Source organism: Schistocerca piceifrons, chromosome 9 (genome assembly GCF_021461385.2).
Source record: "Schistocerca piceifrons isolate TAMUIC-IGC-003096 chromosome 9, iqSchPice1.1, whole genome shotgun sequence".
Taxonomy (NCBI): Eukaryota; Metazoa; Arthropoda; class Insecta; order Orthoptera; family Acrididae; genus Schistocerca; species Schistocerca piceifrons.
In genome coordinates this window covers 185,619,907-185,640,710 of record NC_060146.1, presented here as the reverse complement: position 1 = coordinate 185,640,710, position 20,804 = coordinate 185,619,907, and positions in this window count along the sequence as shown.

Genomic DNA, 20,804 nt, shown 5'->3' with positions numbered 1-20,804 from the left:
AGTCATGATTGCAGCGTTTTGGGATGCTGAAAGTCCTGTTTTTTTGTGGTTATCTCGAAGAGCAGCGTACAAAGAACAGCCAATACTATTCGGATTTCCTTTTAAACAAGGTGAAACCAGCCTTGAGAGAAGACGTCGTGGATCTCAGAGAAGAGGTGTGATTCTCAAGCATGACAACGCACGTCTTCATATCGCTCAACTTATCCGTGAAACCATCGACAAACTGGGCTGGGATGTACTGCCTCATCCCCATAGAGCGATTTCCATTTGTTTGGTGCACTGAAGGAGGCGTTACGTTTGAAGAGGATCCAGGACTACGAGGCCGTGAAAAAGTTTGTGGGAAATTCGTTCAAACATCAAGATAATGAGTTCTTCGCAGCCGGAATAAAAAATCTTGTAGCCCGTTGGAACAAATGCATAAATTTACCACAGGACTATGTTGAAAAGTAGAAAAGGTATTATTTTGTAAAAATAACGCTTTTTTCTCCGGACGAATTTGTCTCTCTAATTATTGAATGACGTATTATAAACCCTCGTACATGGAAACGGAGACTACGTAGGATATGACGTCGGTCGGACCCCATATTCTTCAGTTTTCCCTCTGACCTAGCCCTTACTTTTCAACGATGTGAAGAGTTGCCAGGCACGATACGTGGTTCGGATTCCACGTTGAACTACAGGACCTCCTTTCCCGGTGTGACAATTCTCGTAGGTTAGGGACATGCAAGTCGCCAATGTGTTGCGTAATTGAAAGATTAGCACCAAGTTTTCGACCCACACGAAGCTATTATTAATATCTCTACTACTGGCCATTAAAACTGCTAAACAACGAAGATGATGTGCTAAGGACGCGAAATTTAACTGACAGGAAGAAGATGCTGTGATATGCGACTGATTAGCTTTTCAGAGCATTCACACAAGGTTGGCGCCGGTGGCGACACCTACAACGTGCTGACATGAGGAAAGTTTCCGACCGATTTCTCATACACAAGAAGCAGTTGACCGACGTTGCCTGGTGAAACGTTTTTGTGATGCCTCGTTTAAGGAGGAGAAATGCGTACCATCACGTTTCCGACTTTGATAAAGGTCGGACTGTAGCCTATCGCAATTGCTGTTTATTGTATCGCGACATTACTGCTCGCGTAGGTCGAGATCCAATGACTGTTAGCAGAATTTGGAATCGGTGGGTTCAGGAGCGTAATACGGAACGCAGTGCTGGATCCCAACAGCCTCGTATCACTAACAGTCGAGATGACAGGCATCTTATCCGCATGGCTGTAACGGATCGTGCAGCCACGTCTCGATCTCTGAGTCAACAGACGGGGACGTTTGCAAGACAACAACCATCTGCACGAACAGTTCGACGACGTTTGCAACAGCATGGACTATGAGCTCGGAGACCATGGCTGCGGTTACCCTTGCCGCTGCATCACAGACAAGAGCGCCTGCGATGGTGTACTGAACGACGAACCTAGGTGCACGAATGGCTAAACGTCATTTTTTCGGATTAATCCAGATTCTGTTTACAGCATCATGATAGTCATATCCGTGTTTGGCGACATCGCGGCAAACGCACATTGGAAGCGTGTATTCCTCATCGCCATACTGACGTATCACCCGGCGTGATGGTATGGGGTGGCATTGGTTACACGTCTTGGGCACCTCTTATTCGCATTGACGGCACTTCGAGCAAAAAATGGTTCAAATGGCTCTGAGAACTATGGGACTTAACATCTGAGGTCATCAGTCCCCTAGAACTTCCATGCCCGGGGCAGGATTCGAACCTTCGACCGTAGCGGGCGCGCGTCTCCAGACTGAAGCGTCTAGATGCGCTTGGCCACTCCGGCCGGCCACTTTGAACAGCGGATGTTACATTCCGGATGTGTTACGCCCCGTGGCTCTGCCGTTCATTCGATCCCTGCGAAACCCTGCATTTTAGCAGGATAATGCACGACCGCATGTTGCAGGACCTCTACGTGCTTTTCTGTATACAAAAAATTTTCGACTGCTGCCCTGGCGAGCACATTCTCCAGATCTCTCACCAATTGTAGACATCTGGTCAATGGTGGACGAGCAAGTGCCTCGTCACAATAGGACAGTCACTACACTTGATGAACTGTTGTATCGTGTTCAAACTGCATGGACAACTGTACCTGTACACGCCATCCAAGCTCTGTTCGGCTCAGTGCCCAGGCGTATCATGGCCGTTATTACGGCTAGAAGTGGTTGTTCTGGGTACTGATTTCTCAGGATCTATGCAACTAAATTGCGTGAAAATGTAATCACATGTCAGTTCTAGTAAAATGTATGTGTCCAATGAATACCCGTTTATCATCTGATTTTGTTCTTGGTGTAGCAATTTTAATGGTCAGTAGTGTAGACACATATTGAAGTTTGTATGGAGCCTTCAGATCGCGAGTCATACCCGCTCTTCTCCTGGCTGCCACACTTAATTCATTTCCTTATTCGAATTTAGATCTGAAGATGATCTGGTGGTCACATCTAACCTGATTATCATTTGCGAATGAAATGTGTTTCTTTTTATTATAGCAAAGGAAATCTAAGTTGCCTGGGACATGATGTCAGTTACGTTCTGTGATGAATAGATTTATACACTAAAGATGTGGTTTTCAGTGGGAATGACGAAAGAAATACAGGAAACACTCAAAGTAATGCATGGAGATCCTTCTGCGTCATTCGCGCGAAGAAAAGGGAAAATTTAACTTATCTGCCGAGTCCGCCAGGGCATTGTCCACAGAGATCTCCCTGGAGAAATCCCCACGGACTGGAAAAGGAGGCTTCCCAGATGGGGGGAGAAAGAGAGAGAGCTTAGAGATGGGGAGGTCGCGGTCGAAAAGAAGGCGCAGTGTCCAGCCGCGCGCGAAGATTGCGTTTTCGTGTGGCCCGGCAAGGGGAGAGGAAAGCAAAGAAATGCGTCGGAGGAGGAGGGGGGGGGGGTTAGGGGAGGAGTACGGGAGCGAATCAAGACGTCGCCACTGTGCTGCTGGACCACCGCTGGAGGGCTCCAGCCACCGCGATAGCCTTCCAGTGCCAGCCGCGTGTTGTCTGTCCAGTCTGATCCCCCCGCCCCCTCCCCTGCAGCACAGACTACCCTGGAGAGGGTCAACGTCGCCTCAACTGGTCCTGCGCCACTCTGACGATATCCGCATCAATAATTCACGAAGGTCCTCTGTGCGTCCCGGCCGCAGAGATCAGCCAGTGGCCTGCAGTCTCTCTCCCCCCCCCCCCCTCTTGACAACCTCACTGCTCCTCTCCTACCCTCTCCCCACCTCCTGCCCATCCGACCAGTTCTCGTCCACAGTAGGCCATCAGGGGCCCACTCCCACTGGGACCTAAGCCGTCTGCGGTATCAGCGCGGCCGAGATGAAACCACTCCACGATTTGGGGTATTGTTGCTGTTCTGTGTCGCGATATGAAAACACGGTGCGCTTTCCTCGGTTCAGAATAAGCGGAGACATTGTGTGGACTCATCAGTAAACCCAATAGGCGTTTCCTTGAAGACGATGCACGCCATTATGAAATGCTGACCACAGGTTCAGAGCGGGAGGCATTCGTTGCTTCACATCTGCTTTCACATTTTGAAATTTCTTGAAAGGCCTTTATATCCGCCGAAGGTGCCTATCCTTTGGAACATTTGTAATACAGTGTGTCCGAAAAGTCTTCCCCTGATTACATAAATTGATAACTCAGGCTAGAAGTAAGATACAAATACGCGTGTGTAATTGTTTACAAACTATCAAAGTTTTTTTCGCACATCAGTAAACTTCCACATGAGTACCCTTGGTAGCACGTCCAAAGGTAAATATTTGGTGCGTGCTGTTGCACGATCGGATTATCGGGCTATTCTTCTTCGCTGAGGCTACCGTCACATCTGCAGTGTATCTGGACACGTTGCAACTGTATGCTGTTCCGCAGCTGCTTCAGTATCACCCCGATGTCTTGTTTCAGCAAGACGGTGCACCGCCTCATTGGGGTTTGGACGTCGGTACCTATCTCGATATGATATTTCCTGGGCGATGGATTGGTCGTGATGGGCCAACGGTTTGGCCTCCACGCTCTCCTGACATAACCCCATTAGACTTCTTTTTATGGGGTTATGTAAAGGACTAGGTCTACTGAACACGTGTACCAGATCTTGAAACCCTGTGGCAACGAAATAACCACAGTCGTTGAATCGATCCCTCCAGTAAAGTTTGCTAATGTGTGGACGGAAATTGAATATCGCCTAGATGTGCTACGTGCTGCCAATGGTGCTCATATGGAAGTTTGCTGATGTGTGAAAAAAAAAACTCTGATAGTTTGTAAACAATTAGACACCACTTTCATATTCGTATCTTACATCTGGCCTGAGTTATCAGTTTATGTAATCACGGAAAGACCTTTCGGACACCCTGTATTTCTGGCTTAGTCAGCCATCATATTAGGCTCCAAGAAGCTGTTCCCAGAGCAGTGGAGATGCAAGATGTATATAGATGACGAAATGTGGTGTGAAGTACCTGTGACAGATGTTAGATTCGGTACCATTCCCGTGAGAAAGACCGCCTGCATAATCCTACTGCTCTGTGATTGGCTGCTGTGTTCGGGGCAAGGCCGCCAAAATGTTAAAGTGTAGTTATTATTATTAGTTAAACTACTCATTGGAATGACTTCACTTTCTAATATAAATATCTCTCAACAGCTGACTATCAATCAGTCATTTTAGAATTATTAAAAACAATATAAATCAAAAACAAAACACTGATGAAACTGCAGACGAAACATTTCGGAAGCGTTCGGGTCACGCTTTTTGTGGCATGGCGCGCGAGGTGTTTCGGGGTGTTCGTCACTCTGGATTTGACAGTCGAGAAGAACAGACATGTTGTCTGTCGAAGGATGTTTCCAATTTTTATTTAAGTTCCTGTTCGTCACTCTGGATTTGGCAGTCGAGATGTACAGTCACGTTGTCTTTGGCAGGATGTGTTTCCCAGTATTCACTCCGGTAATCATGAGGCATAGACACGTGCCACAAATAGTGTAAAGATACCTTTTCGTGAACATTGTGTTTGATCATGTACTTGGCTGTATCAGAAGGTGTTGTATTAAGATCATGTAGTCTTCTCGTGTGGCTATATTAAAATACGCGAGTGGCATCCCAATGAAGTGATACATTATTTCAGAACAGAACCTCGCTAAAAGTCAGTTTCAGCCTCAAGATACAGAACCTGCGTGCTGTTTTCTGCGCTGGGGACATCAGCTTGAAGACAGCAGGTTAGTGAAGTATAACAGAACCTTCGTATTCCACACAGTGCACTGGAAACAACTAGGCGCCACACGTGTACTGCATGCACAGAACAAATGTGCTCAGTGACACGTCGTCTGCAGTAATGCAGAGGAGGTAAAGGGAGATGATCGTTATTAACACCAACAATCAATTCATTCTTCCTTTCTTGCGGTACTTTGCCATGGATACATCAGCAGCTATTATAATACGCAGACGTCTCATAACTGAGATAACAAGGTAGTGCGAAATAGTTAAGTGGTAATGCAAGATGAGAAGTGCAAGGATGTAGTAACATCCATAACTAGGAGATGGATACAGAGGGACTTCAGAATGTAAGTTACACATCTCGCCCAACGCTACATACATTGGCCTATAGGACTGGTGTGTCGTCCATAGGGAACATACGTTCCGAATTTAGTGCAGACACACTTCTGCTGTGTTACGGACAACTGATGCATCAGAGTATGGGATTGGAAAAATACCACAGTACGGTTCTTGCGAGCAAAACGGCTAAACTGCAGGCGGATCCACCGTAAAACTGTTTCGGTGTATGGACCAGACGCTATGTCGAACCTCAGTGAAATGTCTCCGACAATTTGACTGTGACCGCATAGTCTTCGGTGATGCCGATGTGGAATTAAGGCCGTCGACATCGGATACAGACGAAAATATCCACGCAATTAAGGAACTGATTCCCATTTATAGCAGATTTTCCACTAACACAGCGACTCTCAAATGGTCCGTGACCTAGGAGGAGAGTCCTTCCTTCGAGCAACTGAATGATCGATAGATAATTCCGACTTTTGTTTAGAGAGACTGTGCGACATATCTATTTCATGATGATACTTCAGGTTTGCGGCTAGAGATACATGTACATTATGTTTAAGCATTTATTCAAATAAAGTTTTAATTCTTATGTAAGATATAATTCAGGATAGCCATTGAAGATAGTCCTTGACATATTATGTTGGTTTGCATAATACAGGACTGATCAATTGATTTAGGTCAGAGTGTTTTATTAAACAGAGCCAGTGGTGTAATTAATATTAATTAGAAGGATCTGAAGCGTCACGTGGTTCTCCTAGCTCGACAAAGAATCGTTTAAATTTAACATGTCTCTATCACAAAGACCATTCAAATAGTGGTTCTTTGAGCGTATGAGAGGCTCAGAGCAGACAACTCACAGCTTATATCTAACACGAATCAAACAATCAATCTGTTTCTAACTGGAGTACGTCATATAATGGGTCTTTATTTAATAAGAAGTTAAATGAAATGCAGTGTAAACATTGCAAAAGGGAAAACACTGTAGCATGTATCATAGGACACTGAGGATGGGCTGCATGAGATTAATCAGTTACAGCAATAGTGAAATTCAGTTGAAAGTGGACTGAACATTTATTATATAGAGGCAATGAGGGAAACGTATACATTTACACAAAACGCAATGGTTCCTGGTGCCTGCTTCGGATACCCAAGAGAGTGCAAATATTAACCAAATGCCTTGTTTGATGGGCTAGTGAACCACTGTATTACCTAAAGAATACTTTAATGTTAACGGAAACACTTACGCCCTTCACATCAACGCTAACGCCATGCAGAAGAAGAAAAAGGAACCAGAAGAATCACAGCATGCATCATTAACACAAATAGTCGGCAAAGGTTCCCACCATGGGGTAATTACCACATTAGGAGTAAAATGAAATAATTTGAGTGATGAAAACTGAAATGTTCGACTCAGATTCAGTCACGAAACTAAATTTTGTAAGACTTTAATATTGATTATATTAATTACTCTTTGTCAGTTGGTAACATTAGCGTGATGGATGTTACAGGTTCCTCTTACAGTCCACCCACTGCAGAGATATATGTTGTGCTATGCCATGCACATGGCTAACGATAAATTTGAGACATATATACGTAACACATGGTAATTATCTCAAGAAAACGTCTTCTCTAAGTTGTAGATAGTACCAGCAGTGTTCCAGAAATTGCTTCTTCACCCGCTTCGAAACAGATAAATAATTGACAGCAAGACACGTAAGGGCTACTATAGTGCTCAACAAAGTATTATTATTATTATTATTATTATTATTATTATTATTATTATTACTATTAATGTTAGTCGCTGTGGTGAGACACAGAGCATTAACAGCCTGAAATCTTCCAATTCCTGCCAATTCAGATTTACGAACAGCAAGTATAGTGCACTTGTTTTAACTTGGCTGGTTTCAAGTTAGATTGCAGTGTGCCGGTCATGTAAGTGCCGCAATGGAGAGGTTAATACTGTCGATACTTAGATTTGTTATCTGAGGAGGGGTTGTGAGCAGCACTTCGATACACCACGAATTCCTTCGCCATTCATTCTCTCTCTCTCTCTCTCTCTCTCTCTCTCACACACACACACACACACACACACACACACACACACACACACACACACACACACAAACTAAATATCATTCTTCTTTTATCATTTTAAAAAATATGTTCCAGGGAAAGTCCTTCATTCTACAGTTTAGTTAGGTGCTATATAAGGTGATAATGTGGGGCCGTGGGGAGTTGGCAGTAGACGGTGGGGAGGTACTGTCTCACGTCTAATGGCACTCACGGATGCAGGTCTAAGAAAGATCGGGAACTACCGATCTACTCGTATAATATCTGATACTTGAGTTTGCGAGAATGCGAATATGTGTCACACATGGTCGCATCTTTTGAGTGCATTTGTTTAGATGTTTACATTATGGCTGAATCTGTTGATTGCACTGAATTAAAACATTTCTTTAAAAAGAAAATAAAAATACAAAAAAAAAAAACATGGAATCATTTGCCGGTGTGTCCTCAAAATATAGCTCTACGCATCTTGTGACACAACGAAGATATTTTGTGTCAATAACTGCAACCTAGACGCGTGTCCTTTTCTGCTGGCATCTGTTACGACTTAAGCGCTTTGCAGTCGCAGCATATGAGAAGCGACCTAGGAAACTGAAACTAGTATTACTAATATACGAGAACACCCGTCTACAGTCTGCTTGATTCACAAAGGAACCAATTCAGGAGTATAGCTGGAAATCAATCCTTCTTTTACGTCTTATTCTGATCTAGAACCCACAGATGCTTATCCATTTTGCTCCTTATTGAACTACTATCAACAAATTTCCTTATGGACAATAATACACTTTACTCTAGGATTGACGACATATTTGTCTCCAAATTAGAAGCTTTCGGCCAAAGGCCTTGCCAAAATTGTAACATTCTTCCCAACAGATCACCGAAGTTAAGCGCTGTCGGCCTGCCTGCGCTAGTATTTGGATGGGTGACTATCCGTCTGCCGAGCACTTTTGGTAAGTGGGGTGCACTCAGCCCTTTTGAGGCAAACTGAGGAGCTACAAGACTGAAAAGTAGCGGCTCCGAACTGACATACGGCCGAGAGAGCGGTGTGCTGACCACATGTCCCTCCATATCCGCATCCAGTGACGGCTGTGGTCTGAGGATGACACGGCGGCCGGTCGATGCCGTTGGGCCTTCATGACCTGTTCGGGAGCAGTTTTTAGTAGCTGCCTACAAGTGTGGAATCAAGAAACCGTCTAACCATCGTCATACTGTTTTGCGTTTTTCTGTTACATTCAGTAAATCAATGAGAAATATTATTAAATATGCTATGTTCTAATACAAATGAATTACTATTCACCAAGACACCCTTACGAACAAAGTGTAATAAAACAAAACTACTTTATCATAAGCCAGCCCAAATCATCATGCATTAGCAATATATTGCGCATTATTGCGCCTACTGCAGTCTGTATCTAGTGAAGTCCTGTGTATTATCTACGAAGGAATTCGGGATTACCACGAAAATGTATAAACCTAGCTCTGAGATTAGACCCGAAAGGAAACAAACTTAACGAATTATTCAGGTCACATGTAACCTACAGAACAGTGTAATCACAAAACTAAAATGTGTGTCAGTAAGCAATATATAAGGACGGAAGCTAAACATTTCTTTAATTTTTCACCTTTAGTTCTATGGGTAGCAAGTCGAAATCGTGATAAGATTGAAGATGGTGAAAAATAAGACTTTCTTAATGCTTTGCGATCTGGATGGCTATAGCTCGGTAAGAGAAACGTTCTAGGCGTTTCAGTGTGGAACCCATCGCGACCGCTACGGTCGCAGGTTCGAATCCTGCCTCGGGCGCGGATGTGTGTGATGTCCTTAGGTTGGTTAGGTTTAAGTAGTTCTAAGTTCTAGGGGACTGATGACCTCAGATGTTAAGACTCATAGTGCTGAGAGCCATTCGAAAATTTTTTGAGAAACGTAAAACGCAGACTAATTATGTAGGCCTCGTGTGGGATGAGAACACAGGGCTAAAACAGCGCTGCTCTTCACGTTACCACTGAGCAAGACAACCAGTTCTCGTCACAGCCAACTGTCACTGTGCTGGTGTTGATTAACAAATTCGTAACGTCAAACATGGGACAGGTTACAGATTCTGTTGTGAATGGCCTTCAGGAATAAGATAATAAATAACAGGCCAACGCTACACCTCAAGTGTGATTACTTGTCGGAAATGACAAGCAAATAACAGTTGAATTTAGCAGGACAGTTCTGAACCACACCAGATAGTAATCCAATGGTCACGTAGTAGCCAAACGTATTCTACAACGTTGCCGTTTCTCCGTAAGACTGGCGATAGCTATAGTGTTGAGCTGTTTAGCAGTTTGGAAACTCTCCCTTAGATGATGCTACGATGCCTGCTGCTACCATATTGACTGGTAGCCGAAATAGCTGAAGAGTGGATCAATGTGTTTTATTTACACCTCTGTAACTACGATATGGATACGAAGCACAGCTACAAATGTTGTCCAGACGCATCGACTGTAACTGCAACATCGGAAATGAAGAGTAGGGAAAATTATTTGGATCCTCCTACTCTTCAGTAGCTGTCGTAACTATTTTTGCTTTTTGATTCTTATGTGTACTTGAAACTTTACCATACGTGTTTCGCATTTTTGTCATCACGTGATACAATTAACATTAAGAGTAAAAATTATTATTTTTAATTTTATACACATACAGCAGCTTTCCTTGCGTTTGTTTGACACCACCACTAACATAAAATAACGCAAATGAAAAGTCAACATGAGACTGATTTCAATACACTAAGATCGGCAAGGTTTTTGTAAGCTACAGACAGCGTACAGTTTCAAATCAGAAAAGCAAACAGTACAAGGAAATAATTCTTAAGTACACTGTAAGTTCGATGACGTTAGATGCTGTAGGAGACTACGTTACTGATGATGATTAACTTGTTCCATATCTGCTGTGAGCTAACGGAATAAGCTATAGTGTGTTCACTGTACTAACACAAATGAATTGCGACTCCACGGCAAATATGCAACAGAGGTATTCTATAATAAAACAAAGTACACATAACACAATCGTCTCCAGCGAGATATTACGCACGTATGTCATAAAAACCGTCTGTGACTAGCAGTCCATGATCATCCCTCTGTGGCGTTTCGGGACTACCCTGAACGAACTGAAACGTAGAAATTCACGCAGACACGTAACGAAATCCAGTTAACTATATATTCAGAGTCCCGATTAAGTAACTACTATTGTTTCTTCATGAAAAAAGGATCTCAGCAGGAGCAGAAAAAACAGGAACAACAAATGTGTAAATTTGTAAGTTTTTCATTTTTACTTCAACTGGGCATTGAACAAGTTAGCAGGAAAGTGTGTGAGGGGGAAGTTTTCTAAAGATATCTCTACTGATTGTTGACCTGCCTGACAGTAACTTTGTGACAGAAGAAGTAAAAAGCTTGTCTCCCGCGAAGTTGCAACCCACAGTTACCACATTCTTTTTGAGTGGTGGGCACTTTACCGCTTAGCTAACAGACAGCTGTCGCATAGTTTTCTCTCTTCACCCTAGTTACGCACAAGACTGATTTTTTGCAATGTAAGAAACGAGAATGGCTGTAGTTTCAACATGGAACGAGACTCTTGGACTCAAAAATTCATTTTTTTTTTTTTTACTTTGTCATCCCTTAAGTGAAATATTCAGAACATTTAATCAAAATAACAATAAAATATGAGATAAACATACATGGATAATTATCTTCCCCTCAGGAAGTAAGTTGTAGGTCGGTCTTGGCAGTTTTATTCTGGAATATAATATCTCTAGGTAGCGGCAGCTAAACTGTATATTGTGCGTCTCCCACCTGGTTTCGAAATACATGGAGCAAGCAGCTGTATAGTTAACCAAATGAATAGACCAAGGAATTTTATTTGCGTTCCTGGAAGTAGTGATGGAGGTTAAATTGTAATTATGAATAGTTTTCAAATTCACCGACTGGAACCGACACACCATGAAGTAAGATTAGGTGGAATTATTTGGGTGGCCCAATTCTTCAGTAGCTGTTGTGACTTTATACTTTTTTTTCTTATATGAACTGCAATCTGTAAAGCTCATTTGCTGGACACAATCCAGCAGCAGTTGTTTGAGCGACATTATACCTTACACATTATCTGTCACAGGGTAAAAGCTGCTGAACTATATGTTAATTGCATCAAAACGCAATGACCATGCACATTACACAGGCAATAAATAAATTATTACACTATTATATTTACACTATTTATAAATTATTTACACTGTCCATTATCCATTTATCTGACTTCAAATTCCTATTTGAAAAAATGCTTTTGGTTAAGATTTATAGCTGCAAGGCCTATTACTGATAGGAGCTTTAGAGATAGGTAAATATAGCTCTTGGATAACATATGAGATATTGATTGAACTGTTGGAGAACAGAATCACGTGTCGAAACACGTCTGACAACACTGACTCAAAATTATTGAGAGCCTTTGGAGAAAATACCATGACAGAACTATTCCTTCGGATATGCAAGGTATACGCTATAGGAAAAATACACCCAGACGTCAAGAAGAAGGTAATAATGCCAACGCCAAAGATGACAGTCACTGACAGACGAGACTATCTCGGAAATATCGGCCTAATAAGTCATGGTTCCAAAATACACAAATAGTTCACAGATATTGCAAAGAAAATAACTGGAGATGTCTGTGCTTGGGGAAGATGAATTTGGATTCCGGGCAAATGTAGGAACACTTAAGGCAATACTGTGCCCATATTAGAAAGTAGGTTGAAGAAACTTAAAGTAACGTTTCAATGAGTTTTCGTCCGCTCTCGGTAGCTGAACGGTCAGCGCGACAGAATGTCAATTCTAAGGGCCCCGGTTCGATTCCCTGCTGGGTCGGAGATTTTCTCCGCTCAGGGTCTGGGTGTTGTGTTGTCCTAATCATCATCATTTCATCTCCATCGACGCGCAAGTCACCGAAGTCACGTCAGATGAAAAGACTTGCACCCGGCTAAGGTCTATCCGCCGGGAGGCACCAGTCACACGACGTTTGAGTTTTCGATTATAAGAAAACATTTGACAATACTGACTGGAGGACACACTGATACTCTTAAGGCAGCAGGTATAAAATACAGGGAGTCTAAGATTATTTACAACTTGTATAAAAACTAGACTGTGGTTGCGGGACATAAAGGTTGTCAGTTGTTGCGAAGGCAGTTGGAGAGTGTAGCATTCTGGACCCGATGTTACTCTGTCTGTGCATTGAGCAACCAGTGAACGATACAAAGTGGAAATTAGTAAGGGAAATTAAAGTTCAGAGAAAATATAAAAATTTATATTTTTGATGATGGCAATTTAATTTTGTCACTAACAGAAAAAGAATTAGAGGAACAACTGAATGATGGAATAGCGTCTTGAAACTGGGTAGTTGATAAATATCAAGAGGAGGAGAACAAGAGTAATGAAATAAAGCCGAAATAAATCAGGTCATGTCGAGGGAATTAGATTAGAAAGTAGGGCACCAAATGTATTAGATGAGTCTTGTTGTTTAGACAGCAGGTTAAGTGAAGATGCTGAAGTAGAAAAGATAGAAAAAACACGGGGAAACAGCAATAAAAATATTTCCGAAAATGAGAAACTAGTTTGCATCTGATATAAATTTAAATGCTGGAGCGTCTTTTAGAAACTGTTTGTCTGTAGTGTAGCCTTGAACAGAACTGAAACGTGGTTCAGACAATAAGGAAAGATTAGAATGTCAGATCAGGCAATGACGAGGAACTGAATAGATCTGCTAAGGAAAGATTTTTATTTCATGACTTGAATAAAGGTAGGGATCGTTTGACAGGACACTTCCTGAGGCATCACGAAATCATGCCTTGGCAACGGATGGAGGTATTGAGGGGGGACGAACAGTTGAGAAAGAATGGTTTGAATATGGTAGGAAGGTCCAAGTGGCAGCAGGCTGGAGCAGTAATGTAGACATAATTGACTTGTAGGATTAGCGTTGAGAATTGCATCAAACCAGTCTTCGGATTTAAGACCACAGCTGCAGTAACAGCAACACCATAGACATAATTCTCTAATGAAGCATTTTGTTTCGTCCAGTTTTCTGAATGATTCGCTGCAGCTCGTCACGAATTCCTCTCCTGTGCCAACCTCTCCATATGCACTAAATGTTATCAGTTGCACGATGCGTGTATTTCAATATCTGTCTTCCCCTACAACTTTTGCTCTCTACATCTCTCTCCAGTGCCATTGATGTATTCTCCTACTGTCTTAACACTTGTTCGTCACCCGTCTTTAGTTCACATGACGTGTGATTACCTAGGGTGAAAATTCCTGGGCAAAAGTGTTGGAATGAACAATTCCAATAGTTACAATGCATTAGGCAAAAAAAAAAGAAAAAAACACTGAGCAGCGGCAGGTATCTCGGTTTTTGGCATTTGTTTTGAGCTTTTGTAAGGAGGCGCAGATTTGTGAAATCGAGTAGCCAATCGAAAGTGAGGTGTAGACAGAAATGTGTAAACAAAGATGTATTAAAGTCTTGTTAACGTTCCTGCAGGACGTGCCTATTTCATTGAAATTCTGAACGTTGGAGGAAACGTGGCAGTCAACCGATTATTTATCAAATTGTAGCACACAGAATATGTGCAGTGACCATCATTTCACTTGTGTCAGACGATAATGTTTGATATGCTAATTACCTACGGAATTAACAAGGGCGGTTTCAGGCCCAAGCGACACAAACCGCGGCTTGGGGTGACAAACTGATGGGGGCGCCGGAGGCGCCACAACAGTGAAATTTATACAGAGGACTATCACAACCAGCAGCGGCTACACTGGCTGTCAAATGCAGGGTTTGTATATCGTGCATATCGCAGTAGGTAGCGAAAATTGATACGGATGAGAATGCACAAAGGAATGGGTGAGAGCATGGCAAGGGGGGCGGGGTGCGCTTTACTATAACTCGCTTGCGTGCAAACGTTTTCTCGAACCGACCCTGGTAATTAACACAATAACTGTAGCAAGCAGAGAATTACAGCAGTAAGCACTAAATTGTTAAGAAGAGAAGTTCATGTACAACAATGAAGTGTTTGGCGCATGATTGCAAGCAGTTCTGTCAGCTAATAAAAGCCGGCCTTTGAGCTTTCACAAGGCAGACAACGCTACTTTCAGAGGAGTTCTGACACGTTCTGCATATCATGAAAAGATGAAATAAAATTAGGGTCACCGACTGAGTCATATTCAGCCACATGAAGAGTAGTATGTAACGTAGCAGTATGTGTTAAGAATTACAGTATGTTAATACACGTGTGAAGTTTATGATACCCCAAAGGCGTCGCTAGTACGAAAAATCAGGAACTAATGATAAAGCAAGCATCGCCAATAGCGAAGTAGAAACTTCCCCCAAAACTGAGATGATGGACATCTTACTGATACTTTGATTTCCAAACGTCTTAAATGCATTGCATTTTGACGCTGCCGTTCATAAGACGTATTTCGATTTTTATAAACTAGGCAGTATCAGCGATTAGACTGTAATTAGCAAAAGTACATGACAGTATTTGTTGTATTTGTTACTCCAGGGGTAATAGCAGTATCGCTTAATGAAGACTTACTTCAAGCAATTGAGATAATACTGCCATTTTACATTTCTTTGTAGGTGTGTTGATGACAGACGCTTCTCCCTTGGTGTTAACACGAGCACAAATCGGGTTAGCTCAGCATTATCACTCACCAGATCCATTTCCTTGTGAGTTTGTGAGCCAACATCGCTCCCTTGATGTGAAACCTTATGTCATGCCAATGAAAGTATTCTTAAGAAAAATTCTTTGGCTGTTCATTATGGTAAGAGGAGAGAAAGTCACATCTCCTCATAAACTACAGATAACGCTGGAAAATAAAAAGGAGTAAATCGCGTCTGACGAATGAATTTCTCATTTCGCCGGAAAGAATAATCATGACAGCTACTAAAGAGGAGGCCCGTCTAAATTATTCCGCCTGCTCTTTATTTATGGTGTCTCAGTTAGAGTCGGCGAGTCTTATTTGTAAGTAAGCTTTAGATCAATATCAATGGGTTTTGCTTCAGAATATCGGCTGCCTGTCGTTAGGGCCGGCCAGTTTGACCGAGCGGTTCTAGGCGCTTCAGCCGGGGACCACGCGACCGCTACGGTCGCAGGTTCAAATCCTGCCTAGGGCGTGGATGTGAGTGCTATCCTTAGGTTAGTTAGGTTTAAGTCTAGGGGACTGATTACCTCAGATGTTAAGTCCCATATTGCTCAGAGTCATCTGAACCTGACGTTAGGCTAACGGGGAAACTTTATGAATTCCTATAATTCATGCCTAGATGGGCAATGGATCCACGTTCTTCAATGCGGATGCACAAGTACAGCCACGTCCTGCAGGAATCTCAGGATGGCGAGCATGGAGCAAATAGGCAGGGATAGTTGGCGCTCGGTGGGAATGTGGGTCGGCCGTGAGTTGCGCCGAGATCGAGCACGTCTGATAAACACTGTGTCCAGGTGGCGCTGTGATTAACGCACCTGCCTAGCGAGCAGAACATCACGGGTTCGAACACATCTCTGAGGTAGCGGTGGAGTGGAGATTTTCCAGTACGACCATTTCATGAGTGTACCGTGAATATCAGGAATCCGATAAAAAAATCCGATATCTGATCTCCGACATCGCTGCGTTCGGAAGAGAATCCTCGAAGAACGGGACCAGCGACGACTGCAGAGAATCGTTCAACGCCACAGACGAGCAGCCCTTCGACGAATTGTTGAAAGTTTCATTGCTAGGCCATCGACGTCAGTGTGCGAACTATTCAACGAAACATCATCAAAATTTGCTTTTGGAGCCGACGGCCCACTCGTGTACCCTTGATGACTGCACAACACAAAGTTTTACTCCACGCCTCGGCCCGTGAACACCGACATTGGACTGTTGATGACCGCAAACATGTTGCCCAGTCGTACTAGTCTCGTTTCAGATTGTTTCGAGGGAATGGACGTATACTGGTATGGAGACAAGCTCATGAATCCATGGACTATGAATGTCAGCAGGGGACTGTTCTAGCTGGTGGAGGCTCCGTAATGGTGTGGGGCGTGTGCAGTTGTAGTGACTCCTGATACGTCTAGATACGACTCTGAGAGGTGACACGCACATAAGCATCCTTCACCTGCATCTATTCATGTCAATTGTACATTCTAATTGACTTGGGCAGTTTAAGCAGGACAATGCGACATCCCACACGTCCAGAATTGCTACAGAGTGGCTCGAGGAACGTTTCCTCTGGCCACCAAATTCCATAGACATTATCGAGTATATCTAGGATGCCTTGAAACGTGCTGTTCACAAGAGATCTCGACGCATCGTACTCTTACGGAGCTGGCCGTTGTGGCCGAGCGGTTCTAGTCGCTTCAGTCCGGAACCGGGCTGCTGCTATGGTCGCAGGTTTGAATCCTGCATCGGGCATGGATGTGTGTGCTGTCCTTGGGTTAGTAAGGTTTAATTAGTTCCAATTCTAGGGAACTGATGACCTCAGATGTTCAGTCCCATAGTGCATAGAGCCATTTGAAGCATTTTTGAACTATTACGGATTTATGGACATCTCTGAAGGATTCTTTGCGTCAGTTCCCTCCAACATTAGTAGAGTGCATGCCGCGAGTGCTACACGATATTTGGTAGGTGTACAAGTTTCTTTTGCTCTCCAGTGTGATTCGCTCTATTACATGAATGACAAAAAAGATTAAATAACGTTGATATAGTTCTATTCCTCAGGAGTGCTGGATAATTTAGAATTGTCATTGACTATTTAACCGAAATTTCGTGCACTAATTAACAAACTGTTCCCTTGAAGTACAACTTTCAACATTTACGAAATTACATTTCCGCCTGAGAGCTGAATAAATCTTTAACCCTACTCGATGATGCTGACTGCTTTATCTGAAGTCACCAACTGGGCAGGGTGCTTTCATGTTCAGTTCTGTATTGACCTCCGTGCTCCGACGCTGCTGTGCTGAGAGAGTGAGGGCAGGTTTTCTTCATACTCTCCCATTGGCCGTTGCGGACTGTAGCGACATATCGCAAATGTCTGTGGTATCGATATTCATTACCGACCATAGTGTGGTACAGTGATCTTTGGATGACACCACACAACGCACACTAAATAATTCTGAGTGTAACAACTGATGATGAGAAAATGTCTCTAACAGCAAACATATTCACAGCTGGAACACAGCTAAGGGCAGCACGGATGTTGTCTCAATCAATTCGTGCGGAACATCGTCCATTAGAAGATGGTCACCGCTCTTTTATGATTTCGGTTCACCCCTCCACTCAAAAGTCGATATCTACGTCACTAAACGAGTTTGTAATTTCCCTAGCCTAATTGACAACTTTCGATATGTTAATTGTTTTTAAGACCTGATCACCCCCTTAGCTGCGCACTGAAGTCTTGGTGAAAAGCGATACTATACACGTAGTTCAATGTGCAGAAATTTTGTCAAAATCTAAAGACAAACAATTGCACGCTTCGTTGCTGTGCTTAAAACCAGTCCTTTCTCTACGTATCATCAATATTACGATAAAGGTTAATATGGCACCACATTCTCATCGGAGTTTAATTCCTCTTTCCATTGCACCCCTCACAATTAAGACACCTGTAATAGTTTCCGTGTCATCGCCAAAACTTTTAAAATTTACAGAGAGTTAACAAACATACATAACAAAAGTGTCAGTCTACAAAGTTAACGTTGGATATGGTGTGTAACAATGTTCGCCAATGCGTACTGCCTTTTGGATGTGTACTTGTCTTGTATTAGATTTTATATCGGATTTGAATTAAAATCCTATTAAAATCCATCTGACAGCTTAACTGAGTATGTTACAAAACATGTGAGTATCTCAGTCTAAGCGCTTCACTGAGAGCTACAGTTGGGATATTCGGTCTCCTTTGTACATTAAATGGTATAAAGGCTTTTGAAGTTATGTGAGTTACAGTTACAGAAATTTGCTCGATGTTGTATGATGGCACGAACGGTATATTGATTACCATTTACACCTGCATATTTTCAGGGTCATGGCACTCCCCTCTTTATTTCAACATGACGCCCTTCACTATACCCACTACGTTTGTGCCGCAGGTGCTCAGAGGTGAACAATATATGAGAAGCCATTACGTGCTTTGTCTGCGGAACTGATGTCACGTCCTCTCGTTTGAACTTTGACAGTTGCCTGCGGCCTGACCGCCCAGGCGCAGCAGGTGAGCACCCGCTAGCCAGTAACCATCAAGCTTACCCCGTCCCAGTCTGGACGTGAAGTCGTGAGCGCCTGGAGTCCATGTCAAACAGTGCATGCAGCTCAAATGCCACTCATGTCAAAAAGCAGGCATCCATGCTTCAGTATAGTCTGTCGAGTCACAAGGCAGAGTTCTCTGGGAATGTGTTCCTAGAACAATCACCCAACATTTTGATTCCTTGTATATATCTCTGGCAAAAGGACCATGAAAATAGAATGAGAGACATTCGAGCACAAGATTCGACCACACATGTAGACATACTAATAACTCCCCTTTCTTACGGGCGATCTGCAAGGTTGGAAATGAATAACACACTTCGCATGCCGCGATAGCAGTGAATAAACCTTTATTGTTCTAAGACGGCAAGTTTCTTTTGATATTATGGAACTTGTTATAAAAGTACCATGTTACTATACATGAAGTCAAAACCAAATACGTATATGTTCGGAGTGGCTATTATATTTTGCCTACATGAAATGTAATGTGTCCCTTTTACAATAATTTCCTTAAGTAATGTTACTTAAAATCCGTCTTGATTGCAAATATTTTTTATTAGTCATATGACCGGTTTCGGTTCATTCAGAACCATCTTCAGATCTGATATTTCAGTCACAGGAGTAACCCGTCCAAATCTAGCAACTTTTTTTTTATGTTATTTTTTTTAATGTGACGTAGCATGTGAAAGTTGCTAGATTTGGACGGGTTACTCCTGTGACTGAAATATCAGATCTGAAGATAGTTCTGAATGAACCGAAACCGGTCATACGAATAATAAAAAAATTTGCAATCAAGACGGATTTTAAGTAACATTATAAAATCACTGATTGCTGTTATCCCATAAGACATTATGTCTGTTTTTGCAAAATTTCCTTAAGATCAGACGATGGCACCATAAGACCATTGAAACGTCAACGAGGAACAATAAAGGGTTCTATACTGCGACAGCAACGTGCGAAGCGTCTTTTGCATTTCCAATTGCTCTTTCCGAGGACCTTTCACGACTGAAAGACGAAACAGTGGAAGTGGTAGTGGTACACGAAAAATCCGACGCCACACATCACAAGAAGGCTTAAGGAGTGTACATGTATTGTAGATATTTCCGCAAACAAGCAGTTGTGGTCAGGTGGTTTCCTTCCAGTCAGATATTAGCGGCACGGTTTTCATCGGTCATTAAGTGGGGAACATTGACAGTCACATGGGGACATTGCAATGTCTTGAGAACTTTGAACTGATCGTTTGGGAAGCAGCAAATGACCTGCACGCTCGCCAAACTTAGCGTTTCTGGACTTTTCTCTCAAAGGGAAAATTCAAACAACAAGTCAGGAAGGAAGGGCCGGTTGACTCACGGAGACGTGAAATGTGGGATTGTGCTGCGCCAACTCCAGCTGATATTCAGTGTGTAGTGTTGTCCCTCCAGAATCAAATTAAAACATGATTCAGGGCTCTGGGTCAACATTTCAAACACTATGCGTACCTATGATCAGCCTTCAGTTGCTGCCTAGCGCGATGTTATTCCGAATGGTAGGATTCTTCGCCCAGAAGGCAAGACGAGGAATACAGTGACATTGTTAGCGTAGCGATGGATGTATCGAGTACACAGGTTACACGAGAAGATAAGGGTAATTGGGATTTTATAATGTTGCAAGTGTCAGCAAGTGTCATGGACGCCTCACATTATTTCCCACTGCACTGACCCCTGAATGTTGGCCACCATGCGTTACGGGCGGCCTCTCTAATAACACTTTCAGATGCCTTCCAGGATTACAGTATAACGTAAGTGTTGACTTTCGCTCAAGGACATATGGTGCACCGGTCGCTGTGGCCGAGCGTTTCCATGCGCTT